Source organism: Aedes albopictus, chromosome 3 (assembly GCF_035046485.1).
Source record: "Aedes albopictus strain Foshan chromosome 3, AalbF5, whole genome shotgun sequence".
Classification (NCBI taxonomy): domain Eukaryota; kingdom Metazoa; phylum Arthropoda; class Insecta; order Diptera; family Culicidae; genus Aedes; species Aedes albopictus.
Window position 1 is genome coordinate 124,020,703 of NC_085138.1, and position 19,350 is coordinate 124,040,052.

The 19,350-nt window shown below is 40.1% G+C and overlaps 1 long non-coding RNA gene across 2 annotated transcripts in view; it reads left to right on the forward strand.

The window, feature by feature from the left end:
* Positions 1 to 2,677: 2,677 nt before the first annotated feature.
* LOC134289574 (uncharacterized) overlaps positions 2,678 to 19,350 on the forward strand; it is a 110,832-nt gene continuing 94,159 nt past the window's right edge. For both annotated transcript variants that reach the window (XR_009998563.1, XR_009998564.1), the window contains exon 1: positions 2,678 to 3,199. This is a non-coding gene — a long non-coding RNA (uncharacterized LOC134289574). The remainder of the gene's footprint in view (positions 3,200 to 19,350) is intronic.

Genomic DNA, 19,350 nt, shown 5'->3' on the forward strand with positions numbered 1-19,350 from the left:
CAACTGCTGAATGTTTCAGAAGAAATTTCTCTTTTTGAACACAAGCTGTTCTTCATAAGCTGATGCCTTTTTTTAGATATTTTTCCTTCTTTCAAACATAGGCTGCTCTTTCAAGGTTACTAATTTCCAAGCGTCATGTACCAACTGCTGATTTTTTTCATCAGTGAGTGGTTTTACTTTCTGGGGATTTATATATTCAAGTTTCCTGATTTTACTATGTTCATATGTTGCAGCTGAAGGTTTTTCATCTGATATTTTTTCCTGCTTTTAAACTAAGGCTGTTCTTTCATGTAGTGTTGCACTTGAACTGAACAGGAGTCGAAAATAATATAAATGCTTTCAATGTTTTGATTAATACGCAGTAGTAATTTAACTTGCGTGTCAGACCTTACTGCTCAAGAACGTCCGTTCAGATACCGATTCAGCTCCGAACTCATATGTTCTCACTCTATCGGTATGTTATGCAAATAAACTGGTCCGGACACCCGGAGTTTCAGAAAATCCGTAATAGTAGTTTAAGCAACAAGGTGCAGAACGAAGATTTTTACAGCACGAGTCGTACATGGCCATGACTTGTTGAGATTTTTTTTCCGGAATAGCCCACCAATGGACTGATGACAAGACTGATTGGACAAGACTATTGGTTTATGATCTTTGATGATTGTTGTAGCTGACATGCCGAATATGTTCCTGAAAATCCGGATTTTTCGAAAACCATGGTAATCAAACCGGATATGCTCACAATAAAAGATAAGTTTCTGAATCAAATCCCAAGATTATTCAAATCTTTGAAAAAAATGGCGGATATATATCCATTTCAGTTTTGAGGATACCAGGGTATCATGCAGGCATTTTCGCACGCGTTTCAACTTCCTACTGAAAAATTTTCAAATATTTCTGATCGCAGCGTGCCGAGTTTAAACTTGGACGCGTTTGAATGCGTCACTTTTTTCATGTTATCCTGTTATGGTAGTATCAATCTGCAAGCAAGTATCATCACTCGGACATTCTCATAGGTACTGCTGATTTGCATTGCTCTAGCAGCGCATGCTATAAGCCGCAGAGCAATATTGTTGGCAACGAAATGAAAGTTTTCCAATGGCAGGTTCAACGAAAGTTTTTTTTTCCGCTGATCTGCTAACGTCTTCGTAGCCTCATTAACGTCGGTATTCTGCAGTTCACGAGCCAGGTGCGCAAGACGTGTGGGTTGAATTAAAGTTTTCACGTTCCAAGATTTGATTTTCCAATCGTTATCCTTAAATCGTTGCCTGGTCTGTTGCTGTTAAATCAATCCGTTTTCTCTAGTTTCGCTTTTTCTGGTAGGTGACGGTTTAAAGCAGGCTCCCTTACCGGGGCTGCTCTGCCTACATGGCGCTCAAGGGGCTACCACTTTGGGTACGCTCCTCTTAATTGAGTATTCGGAACGTACCAAGCTGAAGTTGGAAATACAACAGTGCGCGGACTGCACTACCTGCTAAGCACATAACTCTTATCTAGCGGTTTTTGTCATCGACTGGTCTAGTGTCTTTTCATCCATTAGTGCCTTTCGACCAGATGTCAATTCGACGAATTGTCCGTTCGACTAAATGTCACATGTTTCCTACTCCATAATGTAGGTTTCGACCAAATGTCCATTCGACCAAACGTCATTCGACCAAATGTCTTTCGACGAAATGTCATAGATTCCCCCTGGGCCCCCTCCAGAAAAAATCCTAGCTACGTCAATGTTCCTCGCACTCCTAACGCTATAGTAGTTTAAGAATACATATAAAGGTGACCCACACTTAGTCTTACCTCTAAAATCAGTTGTTTTGGACTCCCAGAACTTACGTTCAAAATTTGAGCAAAATCGGTTAAGCCTAAGAAGGCGCTCCAAACGCTTGAAGTTTGTATGGGAAAACTTGGCCAAATGTATGCAGAAATTTTAAGTTTTCGACTTTTGCCGCTAGGTGGCGCTGTAAGCGTTCAATAATCAAACCCTTTGGCATTATTGTAGGTGACTATATGCCAAACAACTTTGTCGAAGACCGCGAAGAGATCTAACGTCGATGAAAAAAGTTATGCCGTAGGTAAAGTGAGGATAAACTTTATTGTTGTTTTTCCAATATTTCTAAAGGAATAATATCAATAATGAAATCTCAATACTTTGCCTCACTTTTCCTAGGGTATAACTTTTTTCACAGCCGTCGGATCACTTCGCGGTCTTCGACAAAGTTGTTTGGCATATAGTCACTTACAATAATACCGAAGGGTTTGATTTTTGAACGCTTACAGCGCCACCTAGCGGCAAAATTCGAAAACTTAAAATTTCTGCATACATTTGGTCAAGTTTTCCCATACAAACTTTAAGCGTTTGGAGCGCCCCCTTAGGCTCAACCGATTTTGCTCAAATTTTGAACGTAGCTTCTGGGAGTCCGAAACAACTGATTTCGGAGGTAAGACTTGGCATTTTTTGAAATTTTTGTTTTTCATATAAGTGTGGGCCACCCTAATATGTACATATATTTATTAGACCCAAGATTAGACTAAATGTTTTATTTGGTACCTCTTTATCAACCCTTTATCCGTACAAACAGAGCCAGCACTGTAATACTCCAGGTGTGTACGAGTGTATAGGTATACTGTCTCGTCCGCGGTGGGTGGCCCGGTCAGGCATGGAGCGGCTCGCTCTCCAGCAGCAGTTGTGGTGAGCCCCATCACAATCGCACTGGCTGGCTTCGTTCATTTCACTGTTCGTTCGTTCGTTCATAGCTTCGCTCTCTCTCCCCGTCAACCAGTTCCATTCATCGCGCGAGCGAGGTGCATTCAGCAGTATCATTCGAATATTTCCACCGAACGGACGTTGAAGCTACATACCGCTGGTCTCGGAACCGACGGTCGTGTGTTTTGGGACTGTGTGTACCTACGTTAACGGACTGTGTTTCATGTGAACAATTTTATTCTCCTCGAACCCCGAGACGACGGTACGCGCGTACGAAACGGACAGTTTTCTGTTGTTGGGACCCATTCGGGGTACTTGGCTATGTGGAAGACCCCAGAAGGGAGCTTTGAAGACGGTCTCCGTATGTTTTCGGTGCTACCTTTCTTCTAATGCGTTCACTTCGGTCGAACCCGTCGTGATCGTCGTCGTCGTCGTCGTCGTCTGTGGCGCAAAACATAAACATCATACTTAGTGCTGCTGTTGCTGCTATATTATGAGGTGAGCAATGCTCTGGGCGAAGGAACAGCAGAGCCAGGAAAGCGTGAAGCCCGACAACATATACCTGCACATAGCATAGCTAAAGGGAACGGGTAGTGTGTAGTACAGTGAGCTGGAGTGCTTCTGCTGTTGTGTGCCGCCAAGTTTATGGGTGAAGTGGGAGTGAAAGAGAAGTCAAAAACCTGTGGAACCTGATCGCGTCGTCGAACGGAGCCAAGCTAGCGAGCAGCAGAACATGGAGATCGAGTTTGCGATCGAATTGCTCGACCGGGGGAGTGTATGAGTGCTTTGTGTAGGGTGGTCGGAATTGTGCGGAAGTGAGAATTTGTCGTTTTCAAGGAAGAAAGTGTTCTCGTTCTCTGTGGATGTTTGATGGTTTGTTGTAATACAATTCAGATTAACTTCGTACACAAATTGTCATGAGTACAACACCACATGAAAAGGCACTGAAACAATTATTGATCATACAAAAGTAGTTCAGCAGCGTCTAGAATCCGTCAATATATTGAAATCGACATCGTGATGATATGCGAAGAGGCTTTCTTCAACGATGTGAAAACCCTTGGTCTTTTCAGTAACTTTGTTAATGACAGCACCTTCGTACATCACGGAGATTTCAGAATATTTACGGACTCTAAGCAGTGCTGAACAGTGGGATGATCAATCATTGTTGTAAACTACAACTTGTAATACTTTTCATGTTTTTTCCTCCCTTGTTGGGGAAATTAAGCCACTTGGTCCAATAAGTTGAACTTTTGTGGCATGTCCCGTTTTGATATTCGCATCTATGTCAAGTAATCAGCTTCTGCCACGGCGCGTCGTCTCCCTGTCAGGTGCAATGGAATTATTAAACACCAAGACCTTACCAGGTTCTGCCGACCAGATCTCGTTGTGTTGCAAGCAACAACTATTTAGAAATCTTTGCCTGCGCGTGCATAAAGCACCACAACTGCAAAGCAGATGTTCCGAGGTTTAAAGTTCCGTATTACAGAAACAACAGATATCACTCTAAATCTGGCCAATATTTTTCAAGTGGTAGCTGCTCGGGCAGTGTCCAGTTACTAGGCCAATGTATGTACATAGAGCTCTCTTGTTGAGCTCTAAGAGCTTTATGGTTTTATAAGCATTTGGTGTTATAAATCGTTTGAAGAATCGTTCGACTGATTGCAATTTTTGACATCCATCCAATTGGACATCAGTCACCCTCTGCTCAGCCCAGCATTTATATTGCACAGTTTGATATACCGAAGAATGGTTCTGGGCCAGCAAACTGTAAATTGGAACCACTTTTAGCAAACTCGTCTGCCATTTCATTCCCTTCAATGCCACAGTGACCTGGAACCCAGTATAAGTTTACTGAGTTCCCTTGGCACAACCTGCGCAGTGAAAGAATGCATTCCCAGACAAGTTTTGAAGTACATTTGTAAGCGCACAATTCTTTTAGTGCAGCTTGACAATCTGAGAAAATGCAAATATTTGCATATCTGTATTTTCTCTCAAGGCAGATATTTGCGCATTTCAAAATAGCAAGAATCTCCGCTTGAAACATCATAGGATAGTGTCCCATCGCCACTGAAATCTGCATTCCAGGGCCGTAGATTCCTGCTCCTGTTTCACTAGTTTACAAAATAAAACGAAAGTCGTGAACTTCTGTCAACGAACAAAATTTTTGAAGCATAATTTAGCGCTGATTTCAAAACTGTGCTTCAAAAAATTTAAAGTAGAGCAGTTTTTGAATTTTAGCTCAATATCGAGTTTTACAACTTTTTAAAATATGGAATTTAATAAAACTCAAATATCTTCCTTTTTGATCAACCAATTTTAAATCTTTTTCCATAAAATAAAAGCTGAATATAATACCATTCGATCATCTGAATGCAGGTTTTGCATCAGATTGATGAAATTCAAGATATTGGCGAGTTTTGAGGACGATCTCCTTAAATTTTAGCAAAATTTCCAAAAATAAATGAAGAAATGTATTTTTTTCAATAAGAAAAATACAACTTAAAAATTCTTTCTCAGCGTTTATTTGACATATCATATGTAGGCGAGTTACAGTAAAAAATTCAGCTCAATCGGAGCATTGATTACGGAGAATGAGATGTGTGAAGTGAGCGACGTTGCTTAAAAATAGAACAAAAATCGATTTCAAATCATCAACCTTGTATGGAAATTCGAAAACATTTCCGCTCTACTGTAATTTTTTTCCTTCGCATTTTCGAACTCAGGGCATGATTCTACACCAAAAACGATCATCAGTTAACCGAGTTCAAAAATTCTGTAAACTAGTGTTTTTATTCCAACTTTTGAGCCATCTATCTGTAAAGAATTTGATTAACCTTTGACAAGCAGTGCGACCTCTGACTTCCCAATCTGCGCGAGTTGTTTCGTACAACTTGTAGGGAACATCATGGTTCTCCACAGGTTTATCAGGTTTCATCCAGTCTAATAATTTTCATTACTGGCATATTTTGGAAGTACATATTGTGAAATGCTCAGGTGACCTACAAGATCACGTGGCATAAACTTTGTTACGGTTGCATTTAGCCGTATTTTTTGTATCGTATGCTATACTCTGGCTTGTGAAACTGTCCCTAAATTTAATGTGCATTTGTAGTGCTCCAAACATTTTAGGAGTGATCCAGTACAAAACACACAAGCCGTCCCCTAACACGGACATCAAATTGTAGACGGTCTTGTGTTGTTGCTCAGATCGGGATGCCCCCTTAGGATTAGAAATTCCTAGACAAAAACAAGCTATGAATGCTGCAACAGATGATGCGAACTAATAGGCGAACTGCCAAACAAAATACAATTCTAGGATGACTGATGGACCAAGAACAATTATGAAACCTCGTCATCCTGGGATGGGACTTCGTTATCTATTTAGATAACTGGGCACAATTTATGTTATCTGTTGCATGTTTGTGTTTTGTGCATTTGTAATGTTCCATTTAATTTTTCGTATCCCACTAGTTTCAAAATGTGGGGCTCGATGCGGAAAATAAAATGCGCATTTGTAGGTTTCTATTAGCTAGCAGTTATCTACATTGTGGTACCCATCGGAAGCACAATGCTTTTGTAGTGTTCCGCAAAACCTTTTTCCGTTGCAACTTTTCAACTCGTTCAAGTCTCAGCAATTCCTTTTTTGCTTCTAATTGCACGTACTTGTGCAAAGGTAGCAGATTGAGAATCGCATCTAAAGCTTTTGATGGATTTCTGCGCATCGCTCCTTTAACAGTAATGGACGCAGGACGTTGAATTTTCGCAAGCTTTGATTGCGTGGTAGCCTGTTTTGTTTTTGGCCATCAGACAAACGAAACATACGACACTTTTTGGCGGATTATGGCAGTATAAATCCACGTTATCATTTTTGGTTTCAAGCTCCACTTTCTGCCAATAGTTTTGGAGCATAACCAAAACGCACTTGTTGCCTTACCGATCACGGACTCAATTTGAGCATTCCAGTTCAGTTTAGCATCCAGTATCAAACCTAAGTATTTGACTCGATCACTAGGATGAATTTGTATCCCTCCAAGCCGAAGAGCTTTTAGGTTGATCTTTCTTCTCCTAGTGAAAGGGACAATTACGACTTTTGACGGGTTGATGCTAAGGCCCTCCTTAATACACCATGAATGACCATAGTTTAGGGCCCTTTGCATTCTTTCCGAAACAGTTTCGTTATGCCTTTTTGTCACTATTATGACTATATCGTCTGTCAAGCCCACAACTTCGAACCCTCTTTCGCTCCAGCTTCTTAGAAGATCGTCTTTAATTAAGGATCACATTAATGGTGAGAGGACTCCTCCTTGAGGGCAACCCTTTGTTGCCCTTACTGTTATAGAAGAAGCACAGTATAAATCCAATGTATGATAAATTGGTCGAAGTTTTTATTCTCCATGACACGCTTCATAGATGAATAATAAAAACCTAACCTCAAACGGAGCCTGTGGAGAATTAGGGAGTCCTCCGCAGTATTATGCCCTTACTGCGCTAATCGGAGCAATGGTGCAGAGGACCTTGCGTTTCTCCGAGATAATCAGTTGCCCTTCTTAAGTCTCAAACCTTAGGCTAAATAAGGGCGGGATTATTCAAATGTTGTCAATTAGCCTACGTTACTACCTATATGGTTTTGCTTAATGCGTTTTCGCCATTAGCGTTTTTTCAATTGTCACCGATTTGGTTTGTCATTGGTGTTTCCTTTTTGTGCTGTGTTTGTGAAGAGTATAATCCTGTCTACGGCTAGGAAATCTCAGATTAATTTTCAGCATAAAAGCTAGTGTAGCCCAAGTGGCTTTACTTCAAAAAGTTCATCTGCATATGGTATCTTCCCGGGCAGAAAAGAATTACAAAACAATTGCAAGCTTTACCATTCAAAAAGAATTACTGAATGGTAAAATTTGTCATTGGTTTGTTTGAAATAAGTGACAAAAGGGCAAAAATAATAACTGACATTGTTCGACAAAATAACTTAAAAATGTCAAATTTTGACATTACAATGGCAAACCAAGAACAAAAAAATTAAGATTGAGAATTGAAAAATATACCATTATTGAGTTATTCAGGGTTGTTACAACAGCGCGGATTTCGCGAATTCCGCGGATTTCGCGATTTTCGCGGATTTGGCGCGGATTTACCCATGGAATTTGGCCCTCGCGCGGATTTGGCGCGGAAATGATTTTTGTAGTGTGTACAGCGAAATATTTGAATGACTATCGGCACTTGAATTAGAAATTATGAAAAGTAAATATTTGTTTAACCCTCCTAGGGTGTTAGAATTTTTGCACCACGATAGCGTAGTGTACGTTCAGCGTGCCTGACTGGGTCATGTTGACCTTAACATATTACTAGGGAAGAATTTGGAACAAGTTTTCGTTTTGGTTTATGGCAATCGTTTACGAATTTCATCAGCTCTTCAAAATATTTCTTTGAAGAAATTGTGCAACGATTCTTCCAATTCAATTGCGGGTATGATGTGCATCTTTATTCAACTTTCGAGTTCTCGTTTCTCAAAAAATCAAATTTGTTTCTAGCAATTCCTTCGAATTTCGACTGTCGGTTATGTTGAGAGGTATGGCGTTCAGTCTTTGGAGGAATAACTAAAAAATGGATTCTTAAGCTTTCATCCGACGTTTCGGTCGCTATATTGCGCCTTTTCTGGGAATTAACTATGCTCCGTTTTATCGTAAGTATGAGCCCACTGCATAGTGCACATTCGTCCCAGACGTAACGTATCGTCCGCCGCCGGCGGCGGTGTTCCTTTGAATGTAATATCACAGACAAACAGACGTAACTCTTAAAGGAAATTCCTCAAAAACTTTTGCCCGGTGTCGTTTTCATGAGCACACTGTCACCTGTTGGTAGAACCGCGCTCCACACTGTCGGCCATGATGGATTTTGATTTGAAATTTGTCTAACACGCACACTACTAAACAAAGTGCCTGTAATTTTCATTTGCATCATTCAGCAACGTGTACACTGGCAAACGTCAAAGCGATCGAGCACTAGCACCTCTGGTGGGTGGATCGCGCAAAGAAAACGAAATTTGAAATGATCGTTAAATGCATGAGTCAAGTCGTTTTGAAGAGTGTTACGTCTGTTTGTCTGTGGTAATATCCGAAAGATATCCGTTTATCGGAAGGCGAAGGGGTAATAGTAATCTGCTCGAGTTACTGGTACAATTTTGAAAGGCACCAGCCATATATTTTGAAGAGATTTCTAGATAAAGATTATTTCGGGAAAAAATCTTTTGAAGGGTATCCTAGAGGAAACTGCTAGTAAAAACTTTGGCGAAAAACTCTGGGGGATCTATGTCGGCATTCCTGGATATATTACTGCAGGAATTCTTGGAGAAACTCCTAAAAAATCCAGGAAACCCCTGTAGGAATTTCAAAGGACTCCAGCAAGTAAATCTTGAAAATTGTCAACATTGTCCTTCTAGGATTTTTCCAGTGATTATCCATTTTAAGGGACGTTTTCCTCTGGGCAGAGGCACAACCTTGTGATCAACTTGATTGCTGTCAGGTCTCGGGGCTTAAATGTATCTTTACTCTACAGAAAAAGATGCACACTCGTGGTGCCAAAAAGAACCGATACTTTTCGTGATCAAACGAAGAAGCGTCACGGCTCTTTTTTGTGTTTTTGATACATTTGATTTCTATTTCCATAAGGAAGGAGGTTGTTACACAATTTATCCTTCTATTTTTTCAAATTATTATTAATCAAGCTTCCAATATTGAAGACACAAGATCAAGAATCACAAGAAGAGCTGTTTATGCTAGTTCACTGAACATGGTGTTTGATCGTCAAATTTGTTCATTTTGTGTGAAAATACGCAAAGGTAAATAACGTCGACAATTTAATTAACAACACATTCTTTTACAGCTCAATTCGCATAATCAATCTCCCACCTTTCCTCATCCTTAAGGCCACGCAAAACTTTAAAGCCACATGGCTGAAGAGGTTGCAATACCTACTCCCAAATTCCACGGTGTACTACGGACGATGTGAGTTCTTGCACTTGCATTGGAGACTTGACCCCATGATCCCCTTGTGCATCAAAAAAATAAAATAAGATTACTCATTTTAAGGGACGTTTTCTCAGGTTTTGCCAAGTATTCTCCTTGGAAAATTTTCACTGAAGATTCATTCAAGAACTACTAAGACATTACTCAAAAAATGTTCGAAATGATCTTATGAGAATTTTCCATGAGTATCCTTCTCAAATTCATACTGGTTTCAAAAAATCTTTTTAAAAAAATGTTCGGGTTACTGTCTCCAAAAATATTCAGTAATACTTAAAGAAAGCCAAGAAAGTTCCATTCTGTTTATTTCAAAGATTTTTTTAAGTTTCTTATAAAATTCCTACAGTTTTTTTTTAAATATTTTCCCACGAATACACTACCTAGTTCTTGGGATGTTTCTCCTGAGATTTTGTTTGTATAGAAAATTCTTTTCAAAAATCGCCCAATGGATCTTTAAGAAATGTTTTTGGAAAAAAAAATAACGATAGTTTTGCCGAAACGTCTTCAAACTCACTTTCAGAAAGCATGAGTTGCGTTGATTTACGAATCAAAAGTTTATTCTTCATCCAGCAGTCCATTCCAGTTTAATGGATTTAATGAATTTCTTCAATAACATGAAGTAAAAAAAAAAACACCTTCACGCTCTCGCGGATTTGGCGCGAATTTATTTCCAGTATCGCGCGGATTTGGCGCGGATTCAAATTTAGCTCGCGCGGATTTGGCGCGGATTTTTTTCCACCCTTCTCGTAACAACTATTGAAAATAGAACAATATCAAAATTAGTTATTCCCTTGTCATCCAAAAGAAGCGTATATTAAGTTGTTTATTCCAATAACAAAATGAAAACTTTGTTTCTTGAAGTTTTTTGGATGGAAAGTAATTGCAAACAAATATAAAAATTTACCATTAGAATAACCAAAATTCAAATTTTGTCATTATGTTGTTCTTGATAAGTGCCAAAACTGCGAGTTCATCAAACTCGCAAAAGGTCAACAATATCTCACAAATTGCAAAATTTGTTATGATAGCAAAATAAGACATTCAGTAGTTATTCTTCCAAATTTTAAAATGACAAGCGAATGGCATATTTTGATATGATATCATATTATGCTATTCACATGTTGTTTTAAGCTCTTCATGAAGAACTCATGAATGACAAAATAATTTTTTACAATAAAATTTGTTATTCTTTTGTTTTTGGTTTGACATTCACCTCTACCCGGGTTCTGTATCGGTTACCTTGTGAATCCAGTTTGGCTTCTTTCATTATAAATGAAGTGTCGTGCCTCAAGCAGGCTATATTCTAGAATAACGTTAACAGTATGTTTCAAACTTTTCTTATGGATGCCTTCAAGCAAGCTCTTGTTTTCAGCATCTTTTCGTTGATATTTTGCAGTATTCCTACGATTATTATATCATCTGAAGTAGCTCAAACATTAATTAGACGTGCTTCAGTTTGATGGAATACTTAGGTAGTACAGGTTATGGATAACTTAACATAGAATTGCACCTAACCCAACTCTGCATGAGCAGAACTTGTCATGAGTTGACTGATTGGCATGTGTCAGATGAGGAGTCTCCATTTGACCTTTGCACTTTTGAGTGTTCCTTCGCAAACTTTGCGTATTCAGGCGTCCTCGCTCAACAAACTAGGGAACCTGTAATAACTGGTTGCGACCACATTGTATGGATAACTCGCTTCCTTTGCTATTACAAGGGAGGTACATTATGGTTTTGTTACTACAATGCCCTCCATTGTGGTATACCTTAACTATTGCTTTGAAAGAAGCTTGTCCTCTGCGGTCTATGCGGGCCGCAAGAGTATTCCTGAATAGAACTCTGATCTGTTCAAGTTCAAAATATCTTCCGATAAAACAGTCTTTTGTATAGCTAAGCGTCACGGTCCTTTTTTGTTGTTTTTGATATATTTGATTTCTATTTGCAGGAAGGAAGTTGATACACAATTTGTCATTCTATTTTTTAACTTTTTTGACATTATTAATCAAGCTCCATAGCTTTGAAGGCACAAGAACAAGAAGAACTAGTATAAACGGTTCACTGAAAATCAAGCACCATATCGTCAAACTGGTTCATTTTTGTAAAAATACGCAAAGGTAAATAACGTTGACCATTTTATTAACAACACATTCTTTCACAGATCAACACGCAATATCAATCTCCCACCTTTCCTCATCCTTAAGGCCACGCAAAACTTAAAAGCCGCATGGCTAAAGAGGTTGCAATTCCTAATCCCAAATTCCACGGTGTATTATGGACGATGTGAGTCCTTGGACTTGCATTGGAGACTTGGCCCCATGACCCCCTTGTGCATCAATAAAATAAAAAAAAAAAAAAAAAACAGTCTTTTGTATAGCTACGAATCTCTAGCTTCTGTCCCGAGGATTGTAGCTATAGAATCGATATAGTGGGCACTGAAAAGCTCTGCTTACTTCAAATCTCTGGGAGCAAATGGGGGTTTGTCCTATTTTTCTCCAGAGGGATTTGAGTATTTCAAGCATGTTTTGAGCTCTTGTAGTTTTCCATTGGAAATTTTCAAGGCGCGAAATCACTCTATAGTTTTGTCCCGAAATGATGCGTGCGTTGTATGAATAAGAGGAATGAGTTCCAGATTTATCTGGTTATCTCCTTCTTTCTGAAATGCTAGAAATGCATTGTCGATTATCCTTGCGATTATCACATCTGTGATGTTCGTCTGGCTAACATGCCTTTTCATGTGAACTCACATGCCTCCCAAGCTTGGGTGATTTCTTGAATATTGAGGATGCTTTCGATGACGTACCTTTCAATGTCATATTGAAAGTCGCATGACGTCACTAGCTACCTCCAATGAGCCATATGCTCCCTTTACGCTTATGCGTTTTAGTGTCCTTTTCAGGGCACTGATTAAACCCGTTGTGGTATGGGCTATGAGCATTCGTTGTGCTTATGCATTCATTCCCTCTTCTTGGGCACCCCTTCTTATTTCATCACCTTTCCCTTTCCAAGTTCCCATCCCTTGTCCCATTCTCCCTCAGGCTTATATGTATAGTGCTGGCACAAATGTCCCAATAGGAGGATAACATCCCTCTGGGAGCCTTCTGATACCTGATACCCAATAGCGGACCCCAAAAACCCAATAGTAGACCCCACGGGGATAATGTTATCGAGATTTCAAGTAATTATTTTATGACAAAATTCATCATTTAATATAAGGTGTTTTCGCTCGGTTTTTGTGTGCAATTGTAGGAAAGATGTAGCTCTTGTTTCGCAGCTATTGGTAAAGACAATTCAATTAGGATATATAATGTTTTTACAATCAGAACAAATTGCAGCTACTAAGGTATCCACTATTGGTTAAAATACCCTATTTCTGGCAACTGTCGCGCCGCAACATATCCAACTGATAGCGTTTTGTTAAATATTCTGCTTCATTTTCCTTTTTCTTTTCTGGGGTTTTTACTGTCGCAGCAATTACAGACATCTCCTTGCAGGAATATTTATGATATTCATCGTTATCGTCATGATATCATGACTATTAGTTATGTTATCATAAACTGGTACCTGTTATTTTGAATTATGATTTGGCGTCATGATTTTGGAAATGGTTTTTCCCGTAATACTAATAAGTCTCATAGAATTTCCAATGCTGAAACATTGGAAAAGATGTTTACGAAAATTATTAAAAATTCTCGTAAAAATCGTTGCTGTCTTCTTTTGCTACGATTATGTGAATTAGTATTGATAATAGCTTCTCTTTAGCTTTTACCCAAATTAGGATGATTGTTATACACATGCAGAATACCAAGTTTTAGGTTGAGGATTGCAATAACAATTTTTTTTTCTGTATTAGCGAGATTGTCTATTAGTTAAAACCCTAGGCTAATTCATCTCGGGACCCACGCTTTACTTCCCTTCCGAAGGAAGAACCCACATTTTAGTGAGTTTGTCGGGAGTGGGATTCGATCCCAGGTCCTCGGCGTGATAGTCACGGGCTTTAACCATCACACCAGATCCGCTCCACTGCAATAACAATTGATTGAGATGCAAAAAAGCCATAACCGAAGTTATATTTGTAGAAAACCAATACGATACTTATCGATTGTCATATTTTTATCTTGAGCTTTTGGAATGAGTAAATGGCAAACAAGCCAAATTCTCGCCAGATGATTATGAGATTTGCTTAATTTGCTTTTAATTTGCACAGGTTACCAATCCCATCTTAATCATATTCCTGAAGGATCACCCTAGTGCGTGTGGGGAGCAGCGAGCGAACGGCTGAGTGTTGCGTATGGGTGCTGCTAGCTGCTGCTGCTTCTACTGCTGGCTGACCCTCGTTGAGCTGGTTGGCCGATGATCCCGCGCCGATGTGCGCGCGGGGGAGTGCCTATACACTACTGTGGCGGAAGTGTCACTCGCGGGCTTTGGTTTTTTGCCTTTGCGTGTCTCTTCTGTATCCACTCTCGGTTTGCTTTAGCATGGAGAATCACGAGTGAAGCAAACAATCGGTGAAACGGCATGTGTGTATGTGGGGCTCCGCAAAAGAGAATGTGTGTTTTTTTTTCTGTGCGCGTGTGTGTCTGTGCGTCTACAACCAGACTTATGTTGCGCACTGCTGCTGCTGCCACCGCCACCGTTCGTTGTTTCGTTCGATGATGTTGGCTAATGTTGTTGCCGTGTGTTATGTGATTCATTTTTTTTTTCAATGAACCTAAATTCCAGAGTGTGGTTCTCTCTGCTGGGTCTGGACATGGAGTGAATGTGGCTTAGGCTTCCAAGACATGCGCGCGCTCGAAGCCCAGCCAGAAGAGATTGCGCGAAAACATTCGTGAAGAGATGGAATCAACGAACGGTGGAACGGTGGTCGGCTGGTGCTGCTTGTGGTGGTGGCTTAGCTCTTCTATACGGAAAGGTGTGCAGAAGGGAGATCCCAATTCCAACTGGTTTCAAACGAGGAAAATGGATCTGTTCGAAGAAAAAGAGCCCGCGTCTCAGTCTGTTTGAAAATGAAACACAACTGCAGCAGCAGCAGCAGCAGCGACGACGATGATCGTCGAACCGAAATGCATCCATTAGGCCATTGCTGGGCGGAAATTTGAGACTGTGTAGCGTGCATTGGCCAAAAAGGTGATTCGGGTTCCCCGGCCGCTATGGGAAATTGAAGAAATTTTATTTTCGTCAGTGGGTATGATTTTGCGAAATGCGGTATGTCGCAGCTCGGTGCTCGCCACCCGCCGGAGATCGACGACTTGCGCATACGAATTGTCAGCAAAAAACCTGTTTCCTTTCTATATTTTCGTTTCACTCGCAAGCGCGCTGAAGTAGTTTATTGTGTCAATGAACCTACTACCTAGGTTGGAATTGGGTTTTGGATTTGAACCCATTGACTTGATGTTTGTTGGGAAATTGACAATTTTTGAATCAAGTGTCGACTTGTTCTACATATCTTTATAAGTATAAAGATATGTAGATGTCGGTAGATGTTACTTAGGTACACTGTAGTGCATAATATATCAGACAAACGCCGATTTTCATACAAAATTACCAACTTTGAGAAGCTGTAACCACAGACAAACAGACGTAACACCTTGAACGATTTTCATGGAAATGCATCGCCCAGTTCACACTACCAACACCTGATGGAAAAGTTGCACCAATCACTGTGTTGTGCAAAATCGTCAACAGAAGGCGCTAGTATTGAACGTCAAACGCATAGAAAAACGATGCTCGCGCCTCTGGTTGTGAAAGCCACAACTATGAAACATTAAAATGATCGTTAAAAGCGTGGTCGATGAAAATTTCGCAAGTGTTACGTCTGTTGGTCTGTGCTGTAACTATGGTTTGCTTTGATGGATTGAGCTGAAATTTTGACACGGAACTACAAGTACCTAAGTAGGTATGTTGCATTTTTCGTATACGAAGAACACTGACATCAAGTAAGCTGACCACGTGGGTGTAACGTGCTGTAACACCCTGCATCTGTCGCAGAAGGTTTACCAGATAAACTGTGTCATCAAGACCGTCGACGAGATGATCGTAACGTAGAAGCAGAAGAAGATGTATGGGATGTACATACCCCCATCAACTGAGCTTTAGCACATCGATAAGGCGGCGTCGAACGCGTGGCTGGTGCGGAATAAGCTCTTCACAGAAACAGAAGGTTTCATGATAGCTATCCAGGACCGGGTAGTTACGGTGAAGAATTACCAGCGGAACATATTGTACGAAGAGGACCGCTGTAGGAAGTGCAGCAAATACGTAGGAGATACTATCGAGCATATCGTCGCAGGCTGTTCAGTGTTAGCTGGATCAGCTTACTTCGATCGTCACAACGAAGATGCCAACATTCTGCAACAACAGCTTGCTTTATAGCTTCTGGAATATAGTTGCCTAAAGCTGTACTGAGATCGGGAGATCATTACGGACATTGTCATTCGTGCCAACAAGCCCAATATTGTGGTTGACGACAAAAGGTTGAAGTGGGTAACCCTCATCGACATCACTGTACCGCTGCTAGACCATAATGCCCAATCAACGTTCTCCGGCAAGATATCCAATTACCACGGCCTAGCGGAGGAGTTGCAGCAGATGTGGCACCTGGAGGACGTCCGAATAGTTCCGGTTGCCCTCTCGGTACCCGGAGTCGTTCCTAAATCGCTCCTAGGGTCCCTAGACGTGTTAAAATTGAGAAAGGACCTGAACAGCATCCTGAAAGCGGTGATTCTTGGAAGCTGTGTTATAGTTAGGTGGTTTCTGAATCATAACAACACTGACAATACATCCGAAGCAGACTCATTAGGATGCAAGCAAAACCGGCTAATGAGATCCGTTTCAAACTGCTGACAGACTCTTCTTCTTTGTTACTTGGTAACCTGTGGATCTGAACAAATGTCAAATATTGGGTTACGTACAAAAGGCTGACTTACAAAAGGATGAAATAACAAAAGGCTGAAAATACAAAAGGCTGCCTGCATCAAAAGGCTGAAGTAACATAAGGCTGAAATAGTGATTCAAACAACTCAAACAAACAGATGTATCACTCTAATTGGCACTCGCATCGGGTTTGCTCAAGCTTGACGTTTGACCGTCCTACCGTTCCCTAGTATATGGTTGGCCAAATTAACCCATTTTGGGGCAACATGCTTCAGTTACTTTGTTCTGTATCGGAAAGTTTTACGACTGGTCATAATCCTATGCATTATTGAACGCCTACATTACTAAGACATAATTTTTCAAAAGAATAGTACAGGTTGGACTCGATTATCCGGAGACTCGATTATCCGGAGACTCGATTAACCGGAATTCGATTATCCGGAATTTTAGACTCGATTATCTGGAGTATTTTTATTGCGCTATTTTTTTTTATTTAATGATAAAATTTGACATTTTTTCAGATAGTGTTTCTGGGATTTCTCCAAATTTTCCTTCAAGGGGAAATCTTTCAGAGATTTATTACGCCAAGAATCCCTCCTGTGACTCCTTTGGGAATTTCTGCTGAGATTCCTCAAGCAATCCCTGCTGGAATTCCCCCAGATATTTTCCGACGATTACGAATATTTTTCCGGGCAATTGTTGTTGCGATTCCATCAGGATTTTATGCTGGAATTCTTCCACGGGTTTTTGTACCCTGGCCAAGTTCGCAGGGTTTGACGGTATTAAAGTGAAGGTTATTGTAATGTAGTATTCTTTAGTGAATCATATCACCTTTTTAACACTTTAATGCGCCTCCAACGGTTCATCACGAACCGGCTGCTGCAGATGGAGTATGGCTGATCATATGTTTTTGCATATTCATCAGACATGCCCGATAAACACGGAGGGACCGCCGGGGCTCAATAGATTCTATACCCAAGCAATAGTTCCAAGTTGGTTGGATTTGAGAAGGTTTTGAGGATCGTTACAAATCCTACTAGAAATATTATAGGTTTTGTAACAGGTTTTGAAAACTTTTTATTGCCAGTAGACTTGAAAATGCTGTTTGGACTTTCTTTCCCACGTTTTTTTGGTTGATTTTGATTTACTACTAAATTTACAATAATTTGAGTAATTTACAATAATTAAATATATTTAAATTAGTACCTAATTTTATCAAAACAAATTTGTTTTATTTTAATATTACAATGATATCCAGTAATATTCTCTTTATATAAATCTGGTAAAATCAACCGAATAGTAGGAAGGAAAGTTGCAGCACATAATAGTGCTGATAGATTCGAAGCTAACGTGCGAACAATGGATTACTGTACGATACTACTGGCCTGTTTGCTCTCACACATGGTTTGACGTTTGAGCGGTGACGACACCGCTCAAACGCCAAATTATCTTTGGGAGTGAACGGGCCGGCCCAAGTTCGTACAGTGGACCATACTTTAACACTTTATTGACGTCAATGGACTTTTCCACGGTCTTCTTTTTCCTCTGGATTGTTTCTTCTTTTCATCTGTAACTGCGGGCACTGTTTACAAAAAATGACATATTCATGAACATCCAGCGACCGAAAGTTCACTGGATGTTCACCGGATCTCGCCGGATGCAAGATGTGAGCAGTGATTTTAGTAAACACGGCCCGCAGTTACCGCTTCACAGCATGCTGTTAGTTGGCGTGTGACGTCATCGTGGATAAGTTCATGCGTTCGACGTGACATTTTGGACAAAAACTGATTGTTTCTAAGCTGAAGAACGTTACTTGTGTATGACTAGGCTGACATTTCTAGGTTACGGGTAGAAAATGACTTGGTTTAACTAGGTAGGACGGATAGGACAAATGAACGGATTGGCTCTGTTTTAATAGTTAGGTTGTTTTCGTTTCTCGTATCATTGGAAGCCCATGCATGACATGTTCAAAACTAGTGTCTATCATTGGGGATGGCGCCAGTGCTGTAGGTGGCTACCAACATAGGTGTTATCGCAGTAAAGGTTGTTGTCTTCAATTGGTATTTGACCATAATTATTTCAACTATACATTCTACATAATATTTCTTGGAGATAGCATAGGCACAGTTGTCAACATAGACAGCATTTTGTGCTATGTTATTTCCAAGAAGTAATAGCCAGGATATAAACATTCCTGGTGCTTCAGGTTTCGCGGGTAAAGATTTATTCTGATAGCTTCATATACTTCACATGACTGAGGGAAGACAGACATGACTAATACATCTACGGGAGGGAAAATGCAAAATTTTGATTAAAACTACTTAGGCACAATGTAAAAACTAGTGTTAAATTGGGCAACATAGCCTATTCCGTCTAAACATTGGTCTTGGTAGAGATGAAATTTGAATAACGGGTTCAGCCTTGACAATCAAGCTGTCACGCAGCTCCAACTGAAAACCCATAAAAAAAAAAAAAAAAATTCTTCCACGGGTTTTTGTAATTGTACGTTTCTTTTTCTAGGAATTATTCATGGGATTCTTATGGGACTTTCTCCAGATTTCTCTTAAAGTTTCATCCGGAATTTTCTGTTGATATTCCACCAGAAGTCCTTGAGGATTCCTCTAGGTATTCATGCAGCAATTTCTCCTAGGATTCTTTCAGGAATTCATCCAGATATGTATCTTCATTATTTTCTACAGGATTTCTTGCATGGATTTCTTAAGAAATTCTTTCGGATATTCCTCAGAATTCTTTTAG